This window comes from Lolium rigidum, chromosome 1 (genome assembly GCF_022539505.1).
Source record: "Lolium rigidum isolate FL_2022 chromosome 1, APGP_CSIRO_Lrig_0.1, whole genome shotgun sequence".
Classification (NCBI taxonomy): domain Eukaryota; kingdom Viridiplantae; phylum Streptophyta; class Magnoliopsida; order Poales; family Poaceae; genus Lolium; species Lolium rigidum.
Window position 1 is genome coordinate 190,419,473 of NC_061508.1, and position 26,229 is coordinate 190,445,701.

Consider the following 26,229-nt stretch of genomic DNA (forward strand, 5'->3'; position numbering starts at 1 on the left):
TTTCACAAAACATATTACAAATGCTCTCATAAAAGCTAGAGAAGAGAAACTAAAACTTGAAACTTCTCTTCCTAGAAAGCTAGAGGATGGTTGGGAGCCCATCATTAAAATGAGGGTCAATGATTTTGATTGTAATGCTTTATGTGATCTTGGTGCAAGTATTTCGTTATGCCTAAGAAAGTCTATGATATGCTTGACTTGCCACCATTGAAAAATTGTTATTTGGATGTTAATCTCGGCGATAATGCTAAAAAGAAACCTTTGGGGAGAGTTGATAATGTTCATATTATGGTTAACAATAACCTTGTCCCCGTTGATTTTGTTGTCTTGGATATTGAATGCAATGCATCTTGCCCCATTATATTGGGAAGACCTTTTCTTCGAACGGTTGGTGCTACTATTGATGCGAAGGAAGGTAATATTAAATATCAATTTCCTCTCAAGAAAGGTATGGAACACTTCCCTAGAAAGAGAATGAAGTTACCTTATGATTCTATTATTAGAACAAATTATGATGTTGATGCTTCGTCTCTTGATGTTACTTGATTTACACTTTCTGCGCCTAGGCTGAAAGGCGTTAAGAAAAGCGGCGATGGGAGACAACCCATGTTTTTACTACAGTATTTTTGTTTTATATTTGAGTCTTGGAAGTTGTTTACTACTGTAGCAACCTCTCCTTATCTTAGTTTTGTGTTTTGTTGTGCCAAGTAAAGTCATTGATAGTAAAGTTCATACTAGATTTGGATTACTGCGCAGTTTCAGATTTCTTTGCTGTCACGAATTTCGACCTGCCTCCCTGTAGGTGGCTCAGAAAATTAAGCCAATTTACGTGCGTGATCCTCAGATATGTACGCAACTTTCATTCAATTTGGGCATTTTCATTTGAGCAAGTCTGGTGCCTCAATAAAATCCATCTTTACGGATCTGTTCTGTTTTGACAGATTCTGCCTTTTATTTCGCATTGCCTCTTTTGCTATGGTGGATGAATTTCTTTGTTCCATTAATGTCCGGTAGCTTTATGCAATGTACAGAAGTGTTAAGAATGATTGTGTCACCTCTGAACATGTTAATTTTTATTGTGCACTAACCCTCTAATGAGTTGTTTCGAGTTTGGTGTGGAGGAAGTTTTCAAGGATCAAGAGAGGAGTATGATGCAATATGATCAAGGAGAGTGAAAGCTCTAAGCTTGGGGATGCCCCGGTGGTTCACCCCTGCATATTCTAAGAAGACTCAAGCGTCTAAGCTTGGGGATGCCCAAGGCATCCCCTTCTTCATCGACAACTTTATCAGGTTCCTCCCCTGAAACTATATTTTTATTCCGTCACATCTTATGTGCTTTGCTTGGAGCGTCGGTTTGTTTTTGTTTTCGTTTTTGTTTGGATAAAATGGATCCTAGCATTCACTGTATGGGAGAGAGACACGCTCCGCTGTTGCATATGGACAAATATGTCCTTAGGCTTTACTCATAGTATTCATGGCGAAGTTTCTTCTTCGTTAAATTGTTATATGGTTGGAATTGGAAAATGCTACATGTAGTAACTCTAAAATGTCTTGAATAATTTGATACTTGGCAATTGTTGTGCTCATGTTTAAGCTCTTGCATCATATACTTTGCACCTATTAATGAAGAAACACCTAGAGCTTGCTAATTTGGTTTGCATATTTGGCCTCTCTAAAGTCTAGATAATTTCTAGTATTGAGTTTTGAACAACAAGGAAGACGGTGTGGAGTCTTATAATGTTTACAATATGTCTTTTATGTGAGTTTTGCTGCACCGTTCATCCTTGTGTTTGTTTCAAATAACCTTGCTAGCCTAAACCTTGTATCGAGAGGGAATACTTCTCATGCATCCAAAATCCTTGAGCCAACCACTATGCCATTTGTGTCCACCATACCTACCTACTACATGGTATTTCTCCGCCATTCCAAAGTAAATTGCTTGAGTGCTACCTTTAAAATTCCATCATTCGCCTTTACAATATATAGCTCATGGGACAAATAGCTTAAAAACTATTGTGGTATTGAATATGTACTTATGCACTTTATCTCTTATTAAGTTGCTTGTTGTGCGATAACCATGTTTACGGGGACGCCATCAACTATTCTTTGTTGAATATCATGTGAGTTGCTATGCATGTCCATCTTGTACGAAGTAAGAGAGATCTACCACCTTAATGGTTGGAGCATACATATTGTTAGAGAAGAACATTGGGCCGCTAACTAAAGCCATGATTCATGGTGGAAGTTTCAGTTTTGGACATATATCCTCAATCTCATATGAGAATAATAATTGTTGCCACATGCTTATGCATTAAAGAGGAGTCCATTATCTGTTGTCCATGTTGTCCCGGTATGGATGTCTAAGTTGAGAATAATCAAAAGCGAGAAATCCAAAATGCGAGCTTTCTCCTTAGACCTTTGTACGGGCGGCATGGAGGTACCCCATTGTGACACTTGGTTAAAACATGTGTATTGCGATGATCCGGTAGTCCAAGCTAATTAGGACAAGGTGCGGGCACTATTAGTATACTATGCATGAGGCTTGCAACTTGTAAGATATAATTTACATAACTCATATGCTTTATTACTACCGTTGACAAAATTGTTTCATGTTTTCAAAATAAAAGCTCTAGCACAAATATAGCAATCGATGCTTTCCTCTTTGAAGGACCATTCTTTTTACTTTTATGTTGAGTCGGTTCACCTATTTCTCTCCACCTCAAGAAGCAAACACTTGTGTGAAGCTGTGCATTGATTCCTACATACTTGCATATTGCACTTGTTATATTACTCTATGTTGACAATTATCCATGAGATATACATGTTACAAGTTGAAAGCAACCGCTGAAACTTAATCTTCCTTTGTGTGGCTTCAATACCTTTACTTTGATTTATTGCTTTATGAGTTAACTCTTATGCAAGACTTATTGATGCTTGTCTTGAAGTACTATTCATGAAAAGTCTTTGCTTTATGATTCACTTGTTTACTCATGTCATTACCATTGTTTTGATCGCTGCATTCATTACATATGTTTACAAATAGTATGATCAAGGTTATGATGGCATGTCACTTCAGAAATTATCTTTGTTATCGTTTTACACTGCTCGGGACGAGCGAGAACTAAGCTTGGGGATGCTGATACGTCTCCGACGTATCGATAATTTCTTATGTTCCATGCCACATTATTGATGATATCTACATGTTTTATACACATTATATGTCGTATTTATGCATTTTCCGGAACTAACCTATTAACAAGATGCCAAAGAGCCGATTCTTTGTTTTACTGCTGTTTTTGGTTTCAGAAATCCTAGTAACGAAATATTCTCGGAATTGGACGAAATCAACGCCCAGGGTCCTATTTTGCCACGAAGCTTCCAGAAGACCGAAGGAGAGTCGAAGTGGGGCCACGAGGTGGCGACACACCAGGGCGGCGCGGCCCAGGCCCTAGCCGCGCCGACCTATGGTGTGGGCCCCTCGTGCCGCCTCTTTACCTGCCCTTCCGCCTACAAATAGCCTCCGTCGCGAAACCCCCAGTACCGAGAGCCACGATACGGAAAACCTTACGGAGACGCCGCCGCCGCCAATCCCATCTCGGGGGATTACGGAGATCTCCTCCGGCACCCTGCCGGAGAGGGGATTCATCTCCCGGAGGACTCTTCACCGCCATGGTCGCCTCCGGAGTGATGAGTGAGTAGTTCACCCCTGCACTATGGGTCCATAGCAGTAGCTAGATGGTTGTCTTGTCCTCATTGTGCTTCATTGTTGGATCTTGTGAGCTGCCTAACATGATCAAGATCATCTATCTGTAATTTTATATGTTGTGTTTGTCGGGATCCGATGGATAGAGAATACTATGTTATGTTAATTATGAAGTTATTACCTATGTGTTGTTTATGATCTTGCATGCTCTCCGTTATTAGTAGAGGCTGCGGCCAAGTTTTTGCTCTTAACTCCAAGAGGGAGTATTTATGCTCGATAGTGGGTTCATGCCTCCATTGAATGCAGGACGGTGACGAGAAAGTTCTAAGGTTGTGGATGTCTTGTTGCCACTAGGGATAAAACATTGATGCTATGTCTAAGGATGTAGTTATTGATTACATTACGCACCATACTTAATGCAATTGTACGTTGTTTTGCAACTTAATGCTGGAAGGGGTTCGGATGATAACTCTGAAGGTGGACTTTTTAGGCATAGATGCATGCTTGGATAGCGGTCTATGTACTTTGTCGTAATGCCCAATTAAATCTCACTATATTTATCATGACATGTATGTGCATTGTTATGCCCTCTCTATTTGTCAATTGCCCGACTGTAATTTGTTCACCCAACATGCTTTTATCTTATGGGAGAGACACCTCTAGTGAGCTGTGGACCCCGGTCCTATTCTTTACATCGCATACAATCTACTTGCAATACTTGTTTCTGTTGTTTTCACGCAAACAATCATCTTCCACACAATACGGTTAATCCTTTGTTACAGCAAGCCGGTGAGATTGACAACCTCAACTGTTTCGTTGGGGCAAAGTACTTTGGTTGTGTTGTGCGGGTTCCACGTTGGCGCCGGAATCTACGGTGTTGCGCCGCACTACATCCCGCCGCCATCAACCTTCAACGTGCTTCTTGACTCCTACTGGTTCGATTAAACCTTGGTTTCTTACTGAGGGAAACTTGCCGCTGTGCGCATCACACCTTCCTCTTGTGGTTCCCAACGGACGTGTCAACTACACGCATCAGCAGTACACGTTTATTCGCTGTTCATGCGTTGCTCGTCTTTGAAGCCTTGTTGATGGCGAGCAACGTAGTTATCATAGATGTGTTAGGGTTTGCATTGTTTCATCGTATCGTATGCTTTCGTCCATGCAACCCTTAGACATCTAGCCGCCCTTACACCTATCCTAGGTGTAAGGGCGGCACCTCGCTTGATCATTATTTAGTAGATCCGATCCGTTATGATTGTTCCTTGTTCTTCAAGGATTAGTTTAATATCTGCATAGTTAGGCCTTGCAAACGGGTTGAAGGATCCGAGTAGCACGTAGGGTGTAGTTTGCTAGCCCTAGATGAGATGTTCCGGGGATCAACTTCATGTTGGTTTTTAGGCCTTGTCTAGGGTCGGTTTATTATCACCGTGCGTGGCTGCCAGGCTCAATCACGCGTAGGATGTTCCGATTATGTGGTGAAAACCCCAAATCATCGTAGGTCGTTTCAGCTTTATATTGATCAAGCAGGACCACCATTGATCGTATACCTCATACGAATCATGGGTGGATCGGCTCCTTGAGCCGATTCACAGGACAACTTTGAGCCGATCGAGGCTCGTATTTAATGTTTACGTGTATGCCATGCGAGAAACTAAACGAAGCAAATCCATCACCTTCACGACCAGGTATAGGTCAGGTGGCACGCCCTTGCACCAGCATCGGACGTGCGTGCCGAGGCTTTGCGGGCCATCGCTCGAGGGACCAGGGCCAGCCGCAGTCCTGGGAGCCTCCCGGCTCTACTGTGTTGCCCGTCGCTGCTCGCCGATGGGTTTCTGACCGCAACAACTACCTGAGCGAGGTGCTCTCCCTCTCAAAGCAAAATTACCCACACTTCCAGAAAATGACTTATGGCGTGTTCATGGCCGCCACGAAGCTCAAGCACTACTTTGAGGAACACCCCATGAAAGTGGTGAGTGAGGCACCTATCTCCGATATCATGTGCAACAAAGATGCTAGCGGCAGGATTGCAAAATGGGCAATCCAGATATCACCGTATGTACCGGTGTATGAAAGAAGAGATGCCATAAAATCACAAGCTTTAGCTGATTTCTTGGTCGATTGGGCGGAAATGCAGTATAAGCCCCCAGATTAGAGGATAGAATACTGGAAGATGCACTTTGACGGATCCAAACTAAAAGAGGGTCTAGGTGCCGGTGTGGTGCTCACCTCACCAAAGGGAGACCATCTCCGGTATGTTTTACAAGTACATTTCAGGGCATCAAACAATGTCGCTGAATACGAGGCTTTGATCCATGGGCTTAAGGTCGCAAAAGAAATCGGTGCACACCGGATCATTTGCTATGGAGATTCAGATCTTGTGGTACAACAATGTTCCGGAGATTGGGACGCAAAAGATGCCAACTTGGCCTCATACCGGTTTCATGTGCAAAAGATCGCCGGATTCTTCGAAGGGTGTGAGTTTCACCATGTGCCGCGTGCAGAAAATGAAGCCGCGGATGCTTTGTCCAAGCTGGGCTCATCCAGGCAAGAAATTCCTCCCGGAATAGCTTTGGCACACTTAAGAGTACCATCAATCAAGCCGAGTCCGGAGTCGGAGTCAATTTTTCTACCGGAATCACATGTTGTACCAATGGATATCGACGAAGGAAACTCGGGGACTGTACCGGTAAGCTCGGGGACTGCTGCGCCTGTACCGGAAGGAACAATGCTGGTGGACAGCATGGACATAGACGTACCGGTATTCCTGGTTCGGGAGGCACCATCATGGGTTGAACCTATTAAGGAATTCCTGATCAACGGCACTTTGCCGGTTGACGAAAATGAATCGAGAAGGATCCAGAGGAGGTCCAAAGCTTACACCATCATCAATGGCGTGGTGTACAAGAGAAGTGTTACCGGTGTCCTCCAAAGGTGTGTGAAACCGGAAGAGGGAAAAGAAATGCTCGAGGAAATCCACCGAGGGGAGTGTGGGCATCACACTTCGTCAAGGGCGCTGGTGGCAAAAGTATTCCGGCATGGGTTCTATTGGCCCACGGCTTTGGAAAACTCGGAGGATCTAGTAAGAAAATGCAATGGGTGCCAGAGGTACGCCAAGCAAAATCATACCCCAGCCTCCGGTTTAAAAACAATACCGCTAACTTGGCCGTTCGCCGTTTGGTGCCTAGACATGGTTGGCCCATTCAAAACCGCAAGGGGAAACATGACCCACATCTTGGTTATGGTGGATAAATTCACCAAGTGGCTAGAGGTAAAACCCATTGCAAAGTGTGATGGGCGCACAGCGGTGAAATTCTTAAAAGATGTTATTTTGCGGTATGGATACCCACATAGCATTATCACTGACAATGGCACAAATTTTGCTCAAGGTGAGTTCAAAAGATTTTGTGAGGACAACAACATCCGGTTGGATTTGTGCTCAGTCGCACACCCACAAGGCAATGGCCAAGTTGAAAGAACTAACGCTTTGGTACTTTCCGGTATCAAACCAAGACTCATTGATGCGGTGGAGAAATCGCCGGGGTGTTGGCTCGATGAGCTACCATCAGTGCTGTGGAGTATAAGAACAACTCCAAACCGGTCTACCGGATACACTCCATTCTTTATGGTTTATGGAGCAGAAGCGGTCATACCAACCGACATTCTCCATGATTCACCAAGGGTGCAACTCTATACCGAAGAAGAGGTGAAAGAGGCCCGAGAAAACGATGTGGACTTGCTAGAAGAAGCAAGAGAATTAGCTTTGGCAAGAACATCCATTTACCAGCAAAACCTCAGACGCTATCACAGCCGGAAGGTTAACCCGAGGGTATTCCGGGAAGGAGACCTAGTGCTACGCCTAGTGCAGCGCACTGAAGGCCGGCACAAGCTTTCCCCTCCGTGGGAAGGGCCTTTCATTGTGAGCAAGGCTCTCCACAATGATGCCTACTACCTGATTGATGCACGGGAATGGAAGAAAGGAAAGGCGGACGGAGTCCGGAGAGGAGACCAAGCGTCCATGGAATGTAGCTTTGTTGCGTCCTTTCTACTCTTGAAGTTGTGGTGTAAGAAGTTCCTTTTTGTACCTTATTTGCTATGAATAAAAGATGTCGGAACCTTGAATGAGTCTCGGGGACTACCCCACTAAAGTTGCATGTAACATGTTTTTTTTTTCAGTTTACCGGTTGCTTATTGCACGTTTTTTCTTTCCGGTTTAGTAGTGTGCTAAACCCTACCGGAGTCTTCGACTCTGCTGCTGTCCCAACCCGGCTTCATGGCAAGCAAGATAAACCGGTAGGGGATAAGCACATGAACTGCGAAAAGGGAGAGCGGGAAAGAACAATCCGGAAAATTTAACTAACCCCGGTTATACTAGGTTTTTGCAAAAATTTCGAGTTATTTCTAAGTTCAAGAAAATGCTTGCTTGGTAAAAGAACTTTGTGCTCATACGCCAAAAACGCCCAGAGAAGGTAGGCAGGGCCAAAGCAAAAGAGCCAAGTGCGCATCGAATTGGATGCGGAAACAATTTCGGAATCATTGCAGTGCAAGACAAAAATCGAAACGATAAGCAAAGGTGCTAAGTAGCAAACCAACATAGCTTAATAAGTTACCGGTGTGCAAGACACCGGCATAAACTGTTGTACTACAAACCAAAAGGATGAGCTTTAGCTTACATCATAAACCCCGGCATACCGGGGTAGAATTTAACAAGTTTTGTTATCAAGCAAGCAGGAGCAGACAAACTTGTTGTCACAACAAATATTCAAGCAACAGGGGCTTCAGGGGGAGCAGCATCGGCCTCGGGGGCTTCAGGGGGAGCAGCGTTGGCCTCGGGAGCTTCCGGCAGCACGTCCTCGGCACCCTCATCTTCACCTTCCTCTTCTTCCTCCTCATCGGCTGAGGTAGTCCTTGACATCGGGAGGGGAGGGATGAAGGTGCGGACACAGGCGTACTCAGCGAGCCGGTAGGCCCGATCCTGCCACTTCGCGGTAAGAACCGGGTCCACGTCGGTTGGAGCATCTTGGCGCACGCCTTGGAGTGCATCCAGATCCAAGTCCGGGTACGAGGAGCACGCGGAGCGCAGCGCGGTGTCATCTCCAGCACGAGCTGCAGAGCACTGCCACTCACGAATCCGGCACCCTGCCTCCTTTAGCCGGCTGGCGGTGAGGGTGATATTGGCTGACATAGCTTCTTCAGGCCACAGCACCTTGAAAATTTGGATGGCGACATCCGGTAGATCGACAAGGAGCCGGTCCACTGAGCGCATGTGTTGAACTCGAGCGAAGAGGGCGACTAGATAGTCGTACCCGTCCCAGTGCGCGTCCATGTTGGGGAATTCCCGCGCCACCCGATCCTCCATCACCTTTTTCACGGCGTGCGCCTGGGAGCCCGGGAAGTGTTCTACAGGAAGAAGGGAAAAGCATAAGCGTACGATACCAGAAAACAATCTACCGGAAGGAAAAGGAACACAGATGCATTTTCAAAAAGGAAAAGCTTATAAGCGAAAAAAGGGACAAGGCAAGAGCTTACGGAGAGCCAGCGCGTCAATCTGCATGACCAGCCGATCATATTCTTTATGGTCAGTGGTCATGACTTCAATATGGTGCTCCGCCGCTTTCCGCGCCTTCCTCTCCTCCTCCAGCTCCGTCATCAGCACCGCATTGGAGTTCGTGGAATCATCCACAACCTCCGCCAGCCTGGCCTCGGCTGCGGCCTTGGCGTCCTTTAGATCTTGCTCGTGCTGGAGCCTGGCCTGCATAGCCTGTTCCTTGAGCTCCTTGTAGCTGGTTTTCTGGGCGCTCAGGTCCTCCTGATGCTGCCGGATGAGCTGCTCCTTTTCGCCTAAGTACCGGAAAGAAAAGTGTTAGCAAAGTGGCAGTTGATAAAATGAGGAAAGAATGAGTTAACCGGAAAAGAAAAAGTGACACCTTGGAGAGTGGAAATCTGGGCCTTGAGGGTCTCAAGGGTAGCTTCCGGAACAGCTGTTGAACAAAAGATTTGTAAGTGTTAAAGAAGAAAACATTCCGGTAAAAAGATGCCGGAGCAAAAGAAAGGAAATAAACCTTGGCAGTGGCTGTGGGCCTCGGCAAGGTCCCGATGCTCCCAGAGAAGCTCCTCGAAGAGTTGCTTCCGGGCATCCGCGGTACTCTGTTCAAAAGAAGATAATTGTGAGAAAGAAAGAAACCATGTTATCAACCCGAAACTCGGGGACTGGCTATGCCGGTTTCACGCGTTTCTAGTTAAGTTTCGCGCTAAGAGCAAAGATCTTAACCAGAAACTCGGGGACTGGCTATGCCGGTTTCGCGCGTTTCTAGTTAAGTTTCGCGCTAAGAGCAAAGATCTTAACCCGAAACTCGGGGACTGGCTATGCCGGTTTCACGCGTTTCTAGTTAAGTTTCGCGCTAAGAGCAAAGATCTTAACCCGAAACTCGGGGACTGGCTATGCCGGTTTCGCGCATTTCTAGTTAAGTTTCGCGCTAAGAGCTATGCTCTCAACACGAAACTCGGGGACTGGCTATGCCGGTTTCGCGCGTTTCTAGTTAAGTTTCGCGCTAAGAGCTATGCTCTCAACACGAAACTCGGGGACTGGGAGGATAGACAAGATCCGGAAAGAAAGAAACCGGCATCAACAAAAAGTTACAAGAAGATTGGCGAAACTTACCACCACGTTGCTGGTGGCGTCGTACCACACACTGTCGAACTCCTTCACGGCACACTTGAGCCGCATGAAGTGTTCTTCAGTGGACCGGGGCCCAGCAGGATCTGGCGCTGGAAGGCGGTCCTTTCCCAAGCCGCGGGTGGATGCGGAGATGTCCGCATCGTTCCATTTTTGGGCATAGGGGAGAAGGTGCCCCAGGTCCCGGCCCTCGCGCTTCAGCTCAACAATCCGGCCCAGGAGGCCGAAAGGTTTTTCTGGGACCGTAGCAGCGGCAGGCCCGATGTGCAGCACTAGAGACTGCGAGCCAGATGAGGCGCTGCCCTCCACGGCCTTTCCCCGGGAAGCTCCCGGCTTGAGGAACTTGGTGATCTTGGGGGTCTCCGGCGGCGGCTTTGGCTTGGCCGCGGGAGGTCCTTGGCTTGGCGGCGGTGATGGAGTAGTCCCGGTAGGCTCGAGGGTAGGAGCTTCCGGGTGCGATGCAGAAGAGGCCGGCGCGGAAGTATCCGGCACGGCCTTGCTGGGGGAAGAGCTTGGCTGCTTCTTCTTCTTCTTCTTCGGGCCAGGAGGAACAAGAGGTTCCGCCCGCCCGGCAGTTTCGTCGTCGGCGCCGGTGTTGCTGGCGCCGGTGTCTTGGGTCTCAGGAGGGAGGTGAGATCCTCCTCCGCGCGGTGATCGGGGAGGTGTAGGGGCCGCGCGCCCCGAACTTGTTGTGCCTCCCGGAGGGGAGGCGAGAGGTGTTGCCGGCACCAGATGGTGCCGGGCTTGAGTGAGGAGGAGGAGTTGAGGTCCTTGCGGAGCCGGCAGAGCCCTCCGGCTTGGAGCCAAGCTTGAGCGCGGGGCTGAAAGAGAGAAAAAGAAAAGGTTGGAAAAAAGCAACCGGAAAAGAACTTGGTAAGAACGAAACAAGCCAAAAGAGAAATAAGGAACTTACCCGGAAGAAACCGGCATCTGCTTATGCTTGTAGCGCTTCGTGCCTACTTGGTTTCCCCCAAGGACTTCCGTCCGAGGGCGTTTGGCAGGAGGAGCTTGGCTAGGGCCGGCGTCGGCGGCGGGCGCCTTGTTCTTCTTGCTCGCGGGGCATGAGCTTATTCGGGAACTCATCCCCGGCCTCGGCCTGCAGGGGAGGCACGTGCTCGTGGACCTGTGGTTCGGGGCTAGCTGAGGGAACGTCTACAGAAGGAGATAGGTAACAGAAGAATATGAGAGATCGAAAAGAAGAGCAACCTCAACCAAGGTCAAGTCGTCAGACGAACCGGCAGGCTCCGGTGGAGATTTGCCGAGGCGCGAGGCTGGAGTCCGGCCCATCTTCAGGTCCTGCCAATGAATGAAAGGGTCCGGATCGAACTTGTCAAGAGCACGCTTCTGGCAAGGGCCTCGCCGATCTGAGTCAATGCGGGGGAAGCGGTCCCTGGCCTGAAAACGAAAGAAAAAAGGGTTAGTTACAGTATAAAAGTTACCGGTAAACCGACCCGAGTTGCGTGATTTCTTACTTCTTGGGTCGGAGGGTTAGTGGAACTGAGGGGCCGGAGGCCCCACTCCCAGTCATCCGGCATGTCCGTCTGGCATATTTGATTAGCCTTCAGGACCACATCTGCCTTGCTCAAGGGCAGGCCGGTGATCTTGGTGGGATCGCCAGGGCCGTACATCTCGCTCATCTTGTGAACGCGACGCTTAAGGGGAAGCACCCGGCGGCTGATGAAGGTGCGGATAATATCGTCGGAGCAAATGTTGGTCTCGTTCATCAGCTTCAACATGAAGCGTACCACCCGGTTCATCTCTATGTGATCCGTACCAGGGTTGTAGTTCCAGTTGATCTTGGCGGGCGGCGCCGGATTGAAGGGCGGCAAGTTGATGAGATCAGTGGCGCTCTTGTTCTTCACATAGAAGAACGTTGTCTGCCACAACCGGCAAGACTCGAGGCCGTTGAACTTAAAAAAGGGGCTCCCTTGGCGGGAGCCGATGATACAAGACCCGCATTGTACGGGGGGTTTGGGCTTGGGAATGTCCTTGCCCTGGACCGAGTTGATCCGGAGAGAAAAGAAGCGGGCAAACGTCTCACGAGCGGGACGGATGCCTATGTAGCCTTCCATGAAGGCCACAAAACAAGAAAGATAAAAAACGGCGTTGCCGGGAAGGTGATGAGGCTGGAGTCGATAAAAATCAAGGAATTGGCGGAAGAAATCGGAGGCAGGAAGGCCGAAGCCACGCTCAAAGTGAGCAAGGAAAACAACGACCTCACCGGGTTCAAGCACCGGTTCGATCTCGTCACGAGGAAGCCGGCAGGAGACTCCATCCGGTATTCTCCTGGACCGGTAGAGCCGATCGATCTCGTGTTGAGTCACGTCGGAACCTCTCCGGAGCTCCGCGTGTGATACGGAAAGATCCTTTCCGGGGCCCGGCTGGAGGTGCCGACCTCTTGATCCTTGCTGGATTCTACTTCCATCCGGGCGAGATCTTCAGTTAGCCCGTCGGAGGTCCTACTGCCTTGACTACTAGAAGAGGAGGCAAGGAGAGACTCCTCGCTAGACATGTAGATCTGGACAACACCGGAATCTACCGAAAAACAGTTTTCCCCAAAAAGACCCTCGCGCGAAGATCTACGAGTAAGAGAAAAAGCAAAATAAAGAGGGGATAAATACTCTACCGGCCCAAGATCTGGAAAGCTAAGAGAGAAGAGGTAAAGATGTATCGGGCCTAACCTGAGGCGGCGGAGTCGCAGGAGAAGTGGCTCGCCGGTGGAATGTCGAGCTTGCGGTTGGCGAGGAGGTCCGCCGACGGTGAGGTGGAGAAGAGCTTGAGAAAGCAGCAATGCCGCGACTACGACAGGAGCGCCGCAGAGGTTCTTCACGCGGTGAAGTTCAGCGGCGTCCGGCGGAGCAGTAGCGGAGGTTCGTCGGGCGGCGGAGCTTGAACGGCGAACGAAGCGGCGGAGGCGCAGAGGGCAAAGGCACTGTGCCCGAGGAAGTGGGGAATGCGAAGAAGAGGGTGAAGAGGAACCGCTCTGCCCTTATATAGAGAGAAGGGAAAGTGGGCCGAAAACCGTCGGGCCGCGGCGGTTCGCCTCATGGGCCGCCACGTGGCGTGCAGATACACGCGCGGAAACCAACATGCCACAGGGAGGCCACACAGATCCGGAACGGCCGCAAGGATCCGGTGTGGCGCCATAAATGCTGGCGCAGAAGCCGAAGGGAAGTGACCCCTGACACTGGCGCGTCAGACACAGTGCGCATGTCAGCGACGGGCACGATGCCGAGAAATTCTCGACTTCACCGAGGAAAGAGTTAATGACTAAGATGCCGGAGGATATGATACCGGAAAATGCCTTGCTAAGAGAAATAACGTGAGTCCGGGCAAAGATGCCGGATCCAAGCTCAGCGCCCGATAGATTAAACCGGTATCCAAAGACGTGAGAACCTGGCATGGTCTGTTGGATAGAATCCGCCAGACTATACCAGCTTCGGGGACTAATGTTGGGGGGATGACCCCCGGTATGCCAAATGCATGCCAAACCGGATGGTTTGAGCCATCAAGATACCGGTTTAATGTTCGATGCCGGAGCACAAAGATAAGAAGTTGGCTAAGTGAGGCTAAGCCGGTATCCCCAAGAGGGGTATGCCGGAACCGGGTAAAGAAGACACCGGGCTACCGGAAAGAAGAGCAAGTCGGCGGGGCTGGTCAAAGATTCTCTCCGAGCTAGAAGACAAAGATGAGCTAAGCAAAGTAGCTTTAAACGAAGGGCTGGCGATAAAGAGGAGGATGACGATGAAAGAAGCCGGAGGACGTCGGCATCCACGATTAAAGAAGACCCCGGTGTCATCTATGATTAAAGTAGCTTTGTAAAGTAGTTTGTCTAGTCAAAGATGCCATTAGGGTTTCTTGCCCTGTAAGCCACCCTCTCCCCTATATAAGGAGAGGGGGCAGCCCCCTTCACGGGCGACGAACACATGTACTGAGAAACTTGTAACTTGTGGAGATCAATAAAGAAGATGATCTAGAGCGAGTTCTTCCTTATGTCTTTCTTCTTCAACCTCTAGCCTTGGCTAAGTTCTTGAGGAAACCATCCGGAAGTTCATCCCATCTAATCACAAACCCTCCCCCGAATCCTCTAGCGTCCATTCGGCCCCAACTTAAGCCATCCTATGGCATCTGTCTGTTCACCACGACGACAACCTCTTTTTCCTTCTTTAATCCAAGTTTAAAACTTCACCAAACCAAGTGTGGAAATGATTATTACATTATGCAGTAATCAACTACCCTTGAGATCTTATTTCCCAAATTTATTCTTATTTTATTTTAATCAAAATTCCAAAACCCGATTTATTTTTCTCTCTAGTTTTAAAAACAAAACTATTCCTAGTTTTATCAAAGATTTTCAAATTATTTTCTCAAATAAAATGGGAAATGTGTGTGGTAATTTTATATCACCTTATTTTCCACCCAAAATAATTTCTATATATTTATCTTCTTGGTTTTATTTTCTTTTTGGACAAAATGCTTGTTATGGCACTTATACCTTCTCTTGCATTTTCATGCTTATTTTAAATTTAAGAAAATCTACCTTGCTTAGTAAAGCAAGTGGATAATTTTGAAATCCTTGTACTACCTAAGTACTCTCAACCCTTTTCAAAATCATTTTCATATACATTTCTTTCAAAATGGCCTTAGCCATAGAAGGTGATTTCCAAATGTTTTTCAAATGAGATCAAGCCTAGGTGGGAACCCTAGGACATCAAATGCACCTCCCTAATATATTCTATCATCACCACCTCATCTACCTATTCTTGACCTTCTTAGCTCCTCATTTGATCAACTATGGCATTAATGTCCATTTCCATCTCTTTTTCAAAATTATATCAAAACAAATCCCGAAAATTCACTTTATACTCCACCACCATCAACACCACCTCTTGCCTAACCTGCATGGTCATCTAACCCTCTCCCTTGATCCATTTTTGCTTAGCAAAGAAGGGAGTCGGCCATCCCATGCAATTTCAACTCGTGAGATGAATCCTTCTTCTCTCTCTCCCTCTTTATTTGAGCACCACCTCATCACTTAATCTCCAGCACTTCTTTCTCTATGTATGCACAACCCTCCAGCAATGCTACAGTGCATACCTTGTTCTCTAGTGCTTGGAAGGAATGGAGTAAGGGGGACATGTGCATGTCGGTTCGGGCAAGATCTTGAGGAGATCTTGTTGCAGCAACCTCCACCCTCCTCTAGCATGAGCCGCGGGCCTAAAACCGTCCACGGGAATCATTGGTGCATTCCCTAATCAGTCCTTCCCTCTCTCTCTATCTTTCTCTTTGAACATGAAAGCCGATGGCATGCACCAAACCTGAATCGATCACCTCTTCCCGTACCACCTCGCCATGAGCATGCCAACACCGTCCGTAATCGACACCCAATACGGCTTTGCTCTTGTCCTTTTCCTCCTGGCAGTTCTCGACCCCGCTCTGAAAGCCGACAGCCCGTCGAACACCTGGCGTGCACGCACTAGGCTGTCCCTTCCCGAGCAAGGAGACAACCGAGCCCACCGCCCTGCCTCTCCTGGCACACCTCCATCCTTGGCACCTTCCCTCTGTCCAGAGCTACCGCCCTTTTCGACCAATGGATGGCCGTGGACGTCGCCACCCTCGCCATGGGCGCGGTGCACGCCCCGTCGCGGTGCACCATGTCCTCATCCTTTATAAACCGAACCTGAGCCTTTCTCCACCGTCCCCAGGCCTCACTCCCTCTCCGCTCAGTTTCCTCACCTCCCAGAACAACAACAAGGAGAACCCCGCTCGTATTTGTTTCCCCGCCGGAGAAGAAGATCGAGCCAGCGCTCGACCGTCATGCATGTCGCCGTGCACACCGTTGCGGTGACCCAGCATACCACTGCATGTTGTAGTATACAAGTCGTTGATATGATCTTTGTGAAGGGACTTCTTCACAAATTGCCATATCCCTCAGAGTGGTACAACAGAAACATTGCAGGTCATAACGCTCCATATATTATTACAAACATTGTCTTAACAAGTTGGTATTCTCACAGGTCCTATGAGAACACCCTAGAATACTACTTAAGTACGATTACAACTCATAACTATAGATGAAAAGAGCTCAACAACTTATTTAGGTAAGTTCTACGTTGCTCGGCTCTATGATGCTAGGGTATATCACTACTCCTCCACCTCCGTGTCATCGGGTCCGTAGACTATCCCATAGTCTACTCCTTCAACTCCGCCGGTAAGATCATGTTCCTCGACCAGCTCGTAGCTTCCTTCCGGTGCTCCATCGTTGGTGGCCTCCACTTCCGGATCACAGTCTAGCAAGGGTGTCGAAAGAAAGTGAGTACAAAGGTACTCAGCAAGTTCTAAAAGAGTAAAAGGTGTTTGATGCACTAGCTACGACCATTGATCAGGAAATCGTAGGTCAATGCATGTTTTGCAATCATTTTCTTCAAAAGGTTGCTTTTATTATGAAAACTATGCCCGTCAGTCTTCACAGGTTGACCAGAAGTTCGTGGAGTTCCTTTCCTACCGCGTTCGCAGTTCCCTTCCCGGAACAAGGAGTGATAGCCACAATTTGATACACTCTGCAGAGGTGCGTTACTTTTCCCACAAGAGATCCCACCCTTTTTGCCATCCGCAGGGACTTGCCCCCGTTCACACTTCCTTTGGTGTGAGGTCGGGTATGAAAATCCAAGCCCACACCGCCTTCTCCGCGACCCTGCAAACCCACCCTTTTGTCCACCCGTACACCCCAGTAGACTTCTCCCGGTAATACGGCTTTACTCACGGTGTACTTTGGACAATCCATCATAGACCGTAGAGCTCAACATCACATATGGATGGGGATTTAAAAGGCTATCCCAACCTACGGCGAGTGCCTCCAACACCCCGCAGCTCTACCAGTCCGTTGGCGTGCAGGAGGGAAAAGATACGGCTGGCTTCCCTAGAGCCATTATAGATCTCATGGTTAACGCGGTTTGTACGGCGCTAGAATCACTGTACGGCATTGGTAATTAATCCTAGGTTAATATAACCCATGCAATGGAACCTCCACCATATCAACACATACCATGGTTCCATTGCCAGCCACATAGTCATATTCATAGTTGGAAAGTAACATTTTATTTGCGATGCAGGAATGATAAGTATATAGCTTTGCATTAAAGTAATAGAAAATACTCAAGTTGGTATGAGCAAGGGTGAACTTGCCTGTGGACTGCGAGATAGTGCAGTTCAATGCAGTTGATGGAACCTGGACCTCGGGTTACGTAAGAAGCATCATTGTCCGGTAAGGACAATGTTATAAAATCCAAATAATGCAGTCATGTATGTATTATTTTATGTGGAATCCCTTTACCCCAATGAGTTATTATAATTTAGGGTTGAGTTAAGATTTATGCCTTTGGCAGTAATTTGCAATTGCTTTAATGTGTAAACCACTTTAATTCTCATAAAGTAAAATGATTCAAAGTAAAACTACTTTACCTTGGTGATTCATTATTCATCCCAAAAATGATTGGAAATAATAGAGTTGCCTCTATATTTTTGGAATAAAAAGGAATAGAGTATTTTCCTTTGGAAAATACCTTTTTCAAATAGAAATGACTTGGAATAATAGAATTTCATTTTGAAATGTTTGAAAATAAGTATTTGAACTTATTTGAGATTTTTCCTTGATTTTTAAATACAAGGAAATAATAGTTTGAAATTCCAAGTTTTTATTTTAAATTCATCAAATTCATAAATTTGAATTTGTTTCTTAAATTCAATTTCATATTTTATTCTTGTTAAGAATAATTTTTCATTCACAAATCCAATTTTTAATGGATTTTTAGAGTTGTATTTTATTTACTAAAAATTGGTGAAATTCTGGCTACTTTCTTAATTGTCAAATGACCAGAATACCCCCTGGCCCCTATTGGGCCAGCCCACTAACTAAAGCCCATGGGACAGCCCACTAAGGTGTGTCCCATAACGGGTCGGTGGCGCCGAAGCGGCCCACCTCGCTCGCTCACTCACTCGTCTCTCTCTCTCGCTCGACCTAACCCTAACCTCTGGCGACACCCGTGGCGATGACGTCGCCGCCATGGCCGCCGCCGTGCTCCGGCCATCTCCGTACTCCCCTGCCTTAGCCACCTACTAGATCTGGACCGCCGCGAGACGATCTATCGATTTGTCCGCGTGGTTTCTCCCATTGCTTCCTCTCCTGGCGAATCGCCTCCTCTCTGGATCTCGTGGAGAATCGCCTCGCGCGATTGGGTGATCTCCGACGAGCTCTCGCCTTCGCCGTCGACGTGTGCGCCTCCGAGACCGACCTGGCGCGGGTGCTGCTCGCGGTGCACTGTGCCGTCGTCTCCGTGCCGTGCTGCTGTGGTGGTGTTCGTCGTCGTAACACCGGCGCCTTCCCTGGCTTTCCAGCTGCTATGGCCGCGCGAGCACTGCCTCGCCATGCCATAGCCTCTGCCACCAGGCGCGTGTAAGTTTCTCTGCTCCTTCTCCTTCTCCTCGCCATTCATGTGCGCTTCCCAAGCTTCTGTGCTCCTTCTCCTCTTGCTCTACTGCTCTCTGATGATCCTGTGATCATGCAGCTCTGGCCAATTCACCAATCTCTGGTACTGGCCAGTGTGTGTTGCTTGCTGTGCATGCCATGTGTTGCTTGCCTACTGCTTGTTATGCCATGCTGTTCATGCTTATAAGCTTGCCATGCTTACTGGCAATTTATACTTGCTTGTCTAGGTGTACTGCTATGCATCTGTGACACTTGTGATGCCTGTGAGGTGCTTCTGTGCCTCCTGTGTAATCCAATGATCCATTGGATCAACCATTTCTTGTTGGCTAGCCTATCTGTGTGGCTTGACTTGATTCAATTGATCCATTTGATCAATTAAATGTCGATGGCTTGGTTGTTGATTAATTTACGTGGCTAAGTGAATCATTTCCTTATCGATGCTGATGCTCAAGCATGCTATTGCTACTGTATGTATGTGTTGTTGCTCTTCCTAGCTCACTGGACTTGATCCAGTGGCTATGATGCAGTGACATGTGCTGTGTTGCCTCATAGTGTGCTACTGTCAAGATATAGCATGAATTTGTTATGTATTCATGCTGGGATAACTTAATTAATGATGAACTGCTTATGCAGTGATGATTAAATTACTTGCTTGTGTATGAATTTGCTATTCATGATTATTTGACAAGCAAATAGAGTCTGAATCCATTTCTGGATAGTGATGCCTTGTATTTGGCTTGGCTTTGGATGGTTCTAAGTGTGTTGTGACCTCAGTAGCCTTGCTACTGACTGGTTGCTCACATGGTTGGTTGGATCTTGTTGGCTACTCATCTTTGCTTGCATATTTGGGGATCATAACAAATATGAATGCCAATATGCTTGCCTTTGAAGAAATCTAGGGTTTCCTGATGGTTGCATGCTTAGGATTTTCTGCGTAGTCTTGGTTAGCTGCTAATCCTTGTAATACATCTACTGGTGCTATCTGTGCATGAGATCTTGCTAGTGTGTGCATCTGTGCATGTTTGCTAGCTTCTGTGCACAAGATCTGTATCTGGATGATTTCTGTTTTAGTGGCTTCTAGGTCAGCGGTAATCCTTGGTGAAAACCAAGTGATGATTTACCCTTTTGAGCATCTGCTCAATCCCATGACTATGTCATGCATGATTTATGGATTAGATTCATTGGATCTTCTCCGGGAACTAGGTATACCTTGTTCCGGCTCCTAGAGTGAGATTTTGTGTTGATGCGGACTTGTGGTTTGTGTCACGGCCCTTCACCTCTAGGTCTTGGTTGATCTTCTCGGGTCACCATGATTTCTGGTGGTGGAATGGTTGTGTGTTGGCTGGTTCTGTTCTTGAGCAAGAACTGGATGAACTATGCTGCTCTAGCTTCACCCTTACCTGGTGAATCCTTATCTGGTCGACTGTTACGGTTTCTAGGGTTTGTGCTCCTTTTATATGAGCCCTACTTCTGTTCTTGCCATGACACACAAGCCTGGCTTGCTTTGGTGACTAAGCTTGTGCATTGCCTTGCTGTGGCTTGCCCAGCACACATGAGCTGTGTGCTCTCATATGCTGAAACTTGAGCCCTCTGGTGGTGCTCAGGTTTGGTCTGCTTGCTCTTATCTTGTGCTGTCCAGGGCTTTGGACAAGCACAAGTGTGCTGGACAGCTGGTTCTGTCCAAACTGAATTCTGTCAATACTTAACTTTCTGGCTATTACTTGCTGTTTTATGTTGCAGGTTTTGAAGATGAATATGACCATGAAGCTATTCTTCAAGTCATTTAGTCTAGGTTTTAGTTTAGGACAACATTGTAATCTTCCTTTTTCATTTCTGTTTATTATTCATCAATTCTTGTATCAAGAATATTGTAAAGACAATGTAATTGTGTTGTGTTATCAATAAAGCTCAAATTTTACTTATGAGCTTTTGATTTGTGTAATGTTTATATTCTGGAATAAATGTTGTATTTATTATTCACTTTGAAATTCAAAGTTATTTGAATTCATAATTTGTTTTTGAATTGTGAATTCAATTTCCATATTCATTTATACTTAATGTTTGATATTCCAAATGCATCTTACTTGTCAAATGAAATCAATTCCCCAAATCAACAAGATACAAAAGAGATCATGTCGAAATTTCCCTAACTCACATTGCCTAACCCTAAGTGCAAAATGAGAGAGAACCTCGATCCCTCTTAGGTTTAGTTGCAATAAAGCGCGAAAATTTCCCCCGTTTTGCGATGAAATGCACATCCCATTTCTAAATCTACCCTTCGTTGTTCCTATGTTATGGGTTATTACAGCCTCTCCCCTTAACGAAACTTCGTCCCGAAGTTAAGATTGGTACTCGAACATCTCGGGGTAAGACTTCCTGAGTTCTTCTTCCGTCTCCCAAGTTGCTTCTCGCTCGGGATGATGTTGCCATTGAACTTTGCGGTATTTGATTGCTCTGTTCCTTAACTTCTTCCACTGGACTTCCAAGATCTTTTCAGGTCTTTCCACATAAGTTAGATCTGATTGCAGTTCTATTTCCTCATATGTGATGGGATCATCCGGTGCCTTCAAACACTTTCTGAGTTGTGATACATGAAATACATTGTGAACCAGACTCAATTGCTCCGGTAATTCCAACTCAAAAGCTGTTCCTCGATTCTGACTGAGTATCTTGAATGGTCCTATATATCGAGGACTTAACTTTCCTTTCACTCCAAACCTCTTAAGTCCTTTCATTGGGCTAACCTTTAAATATACCATGTCTCCTACTTTTGGTTCCCAAGCCCTTCTTCTTTGGTCGGCATAACTCTTTTGACGACTTTGAGCTATTTTAAGTCTATCCCGGATCACCTCGATGACTCCTTGTCTCTCCTTGATGTAGTCCGGTGTAAACTCCTTGTTCTCTCCGGTTTCAAACCAACAGATTGGTGATCTACATTTCCTTCCGTACAATGCTTCGTACGGTGCCATCTGGATGCTACTCTGATAACTATTGTTATATGAGAATTCCGCCAAAGGTAAATGGTCCTCCCATGAGCCTCCAAAGTTCAGAGCACAAGCTCTAAGCATGTCTTCAAGTATCTGATTGGTTCTTTCGGTTTGTCCTCCGGTTTGTGGATGATATGCTGTACTGAAATCTAACTTGGATCCCAAAGCTTCTTGGAGTTGTTTCCAAAATGCTGATGTGAAAATTGAACCTCTATCTGAGACTATCTTCTTTGGTACTCCATGCTTGCTAACTATTTCCTTAACATATATATCCACAAGCTTCTCCGCGAGTATCCTTTGTATTTACTTGCTATGAAATGAGCACTCTTGGTAAGTCTATCCACTATTACCCATATCATATCCTTCCTCTTACTAGTCATTGGTAGACCGAGTAACAAAATCCATTCCGATTTCATCCCATTTCCACTCCGGTATCTCTAGTGGTTTGAGTAATCCAGCAGGACTTTGATGTTACTGCCTTCACTCGTCGACATGTATGGCATTCGGAGACATATTGTGCTATCTCTCTTTTCATGTTGTTCCACCAGAACATCTCCTTCAAATCCATATACATCTTAGTACTTCCCGGATGTATTGAATAAGGGGTTTCATGTGCTTCTTTTAATATGATTGACTTCACTTCTGGATCATCCGGTACACATATTCTTTTCTGGAAGTATAGTGAATCAAACTCCCCTAGATTGAATTCCGATGGTCTTCCTTCTCCAATCCTTTTGATTTCTTCTTGGATGAACAAATCATCCGCTTGTTTTCGGATAATCTCATACTTCAAGTCTGAATACATCTCATCCATAATCCTCATAGTTGCTACACTTCCCTTAGCATCACCTTGAATGAATAGAATCTGAGCTTCCTCTAGCTCTTTCCGAAGTTCTTTTGGAATCTCCCATTCCGTAGGTTGATTTTCCGTACTCTTCCTGCTTAAGGCATCTCCTACTACATTAGCCTTGCCTAGTGTATAATTGATTGTAAGGTCATAATCCTTAATCAACTCTAACCATCTCTTCTGTCTCATGTTTAATTCCTTCTGAGTGAAGAAGTATTTCAAACTCTTATGATCGGTGTATAACTCACACTTGGATCCATATAGAAATTGTCTCCAACTCTTCAAAGCATACACAACTGCCACCAATTCTAAATCATGTACTGGGTAGTTGTGTTCATGTGGTTTCAACTGTCTTGATCCATAGGCTATTACTTTCCGATCTTGCATAAGAACACATCCAAGTCCATTCTTGGAAGCATCACAATACACCGTGTAATCCTTTCCAGGTTTCGGAACTGCTAACACCGGTGCTGTGGTTAACTTATCTTTGAGTGTTTGGAAGTTGGCTTCACACTCATTCGTCCACACAAATGGAGTATTTTTCTTGAGTAACTTGGTCATTGGTCCTGCAATCTTCGAAAATCCTTCAATGAATCTCCGATAATAACCTGCCATACCAAGGAATCCTCGTATCTCCTTAGCATTTTTGGGTGACTTCCATTCCAATATGGACTGAACCTTGCTTGGATTCACCGCTATTCCTTCTTTGGTTATGACATGTCCAAGAAATTCAACACTATCTAACCAAAATTTGCACTTGCTGAACTTTGCATATAGCTGATGTTCTCTCAAAATCTGCAGAACTATCTTCAAATGCTTGGCATGTTCTTCTTTATCTTTGGAATAGATTAGAATATCATCTATAAACACTATCACAAACTTGTCCAAGTACTTCATGAATATCTTGTTCATCAAATTCATGAAAATAGCTGGTGCATTTGTTAGTCCAAATGGTACAACCAAGTATTCATGGTGTCCATACCTTGATACAAACATTGTTTTTGGCACATCCTCCTTCTTGATCTTGATTTGATGGTATCCTGACCTTAAATCTATCTTCGAGAAGACTCCAGCTCCTTGAACTTGATCAAAAAGGTCTTGTATCCTAGGTAAAGGGTACTTGTTCTTGATAGTTACATTGTTAAGATTCCTGTAATCTCCACACATTCTCCTTCCACCATCTCTTTTATCCACAAAAATAACTGGTGTACCCCATGGTGACACACTTTCTTGAATAAATCCTTTATGTTCCAATTCATCTATCTGGGCTTTCAGCTCCACTAACTCCTTTGGTCCCATCTTATATGGTGGTTGAGCTATAGGTGCTGTGCCTGGAATCAGATCGATTGTGAACTCTATCTCCCTATCGGGTGGCATGCCCGGTAGTTCCTTGGGAAATACATCTGGAAATTCATTTACTACAGGGATATCTTCAATCCCCACCTCTTTCAAACTGTTGAGCTCCAATCCTATCTCCAACTCACTGTATTTGTCTCCTTGGAAAACTATTCGACCTCCAATAGAGTTGCGAAGTGATACTGTTTTGTCTCCACAGTTGATCACCGCTCCATTCTCCGTCAACCAGTCCATTCCTAGGATGACTGAGATGTCCTTCATGGGAATGATGAATAGGTCCGTGAAATACACACAGTCACATATAGTTATGACTTGTGCTTCTTTCACGTGGGTTACTAAGATCGTTCCCCCCGCGGATAGGATAGTTATAGGGGTTTCTAACTTAGAACATCTAAGCCCGAATTTTTCCACAAATTCCAGTGCAAGAAATGATGTGGTTGCTCCAGTATCAAATAAGACTTTGCCAGGATGAGTAAGAATACTGAGCGTACCTAAGACTGTTTGATCTGACTCTTCCGCTTGCTCCAAAGATGTGCAATTCAGCTTTCCATAAGGCTTTCCCCTCTTGTTGTTGTTGTTTTTGTTGTTGTTGTTGTTGTTGTTGTTGTTGTTGTTGTTGTTGCGGTTGTTGTTGTTGTTGTTGTTGCGGTTGTTGTTGTTGTTACTTCCACCTCGTCCTCCTGAGCTCTGTCCGCTCCAAGACGCCTTGTTTGGACACTCCGGCTTGATGTGTCCATCCTTCCCACAACCATAACAGATGATTCTGGGTTTCTGACAATCCTTCTGCAAATGACCTCTCAGGCCACAATTGTTGCAAATGATCTGATTGATTGGGTTCTGACTCTGACCTCCCCGGTTGTATTGATTACCAGTAGTAGGTCGAAATCGGGGTTTGAAACTCCGATCAGGTGTTGGTTTGCTAATTGGGTACTTCCTTGGCTCGATACGAGCCCTCTTCCTCCTATCCTCCTGGACTTGCCTGTAGTCATCCTCGAAAGTGATTGCCGAGTCAATCAGTTCTCGGAATTCAGCGATCCGTGCCAACCTCAGTTGCATCTTCATGTATGGATTCATGCCTTTCATGAACCGCTTCTTTCTTTTCTCTTCCGTGTCCACTTCCTCAGGTGCATACCTGGACAACCTGTTGAAATCCCGAACATACTGCATAATGGGTGCAGTGTTCTGACGTAGTTCGTCAAACTCTCTCTTCTTCAGCTCCACCACGCTCTCCGGAACATGGGCATCCCGGAACTTCTTCTTGAACTCCTCCCAGGTGAACACCTTATCTGGAGGATGTACTGCTACAAGATTCTCCCACCATGACGCTGCTGGTCCTGACAACAGATAAGTAGTATACCGAATCTTCTCCTCATCGTTGCAACCAACGGTCTTCAACTTCCGTTCCGTATCCATGAGCCAGTCTTCAGCATCCATTGGTTCTGGAGCTGACGCAAAAGGTAGTGGTCTTGCATTTTGAAAGTCTGATAGGGTTACTCCCTTGCCTTCATTGCCCTTATCGTTGATGACTTGGGTAAAGAAATCTTGCATGTTCTTGCTTTGATTTTCCTGGTATCGCCTCCTATCTTCTTCCATTGCTCTCATGTACTGTTGGAAATCTGGATGCATCATTGGGTGTGGTGGTGGTGGTGCATTCTCCGCTCTAGCTGCTGCATCTGCCTCCTCTTTTTCTCTCGCCTCCCGCTCTCTTCGAGCCTCTTCAGTTTCAACTAACGCCATGTTCCCCCTAGTCCCGTAACAAAGAGCGATTACTCATAATTACACCATGCAAATGTTTTCTGAGCTCAACTCATTGCCCAGAACTAGTCACACAATGAAATCAAGAAGCAAATACAAAACAAACATTTATTATGCATATACTTTGTATATTACATAACATACACACTTATATTACATGTGGTACATATAAACCACTTATTTGGCTTAAAGCCCAAGCCAACGGAATTTAAAAATACGTTCTATTACAATACCACCTATACGACTTTATTCTTCCTTGGAGCTCTACTCCTCGTCATCATAACTCGCCTCCGCGTACATCCCTGGGGTCCATCCGGTACAGCGATTCGTCTTCCGAACACCGTCCGGAATGAAGGTCCTTCCAGTAGGTATGTAATCTGAATCGGACGAAGTGCCGAGACAGAGATCTGTCATGCCAAAGTA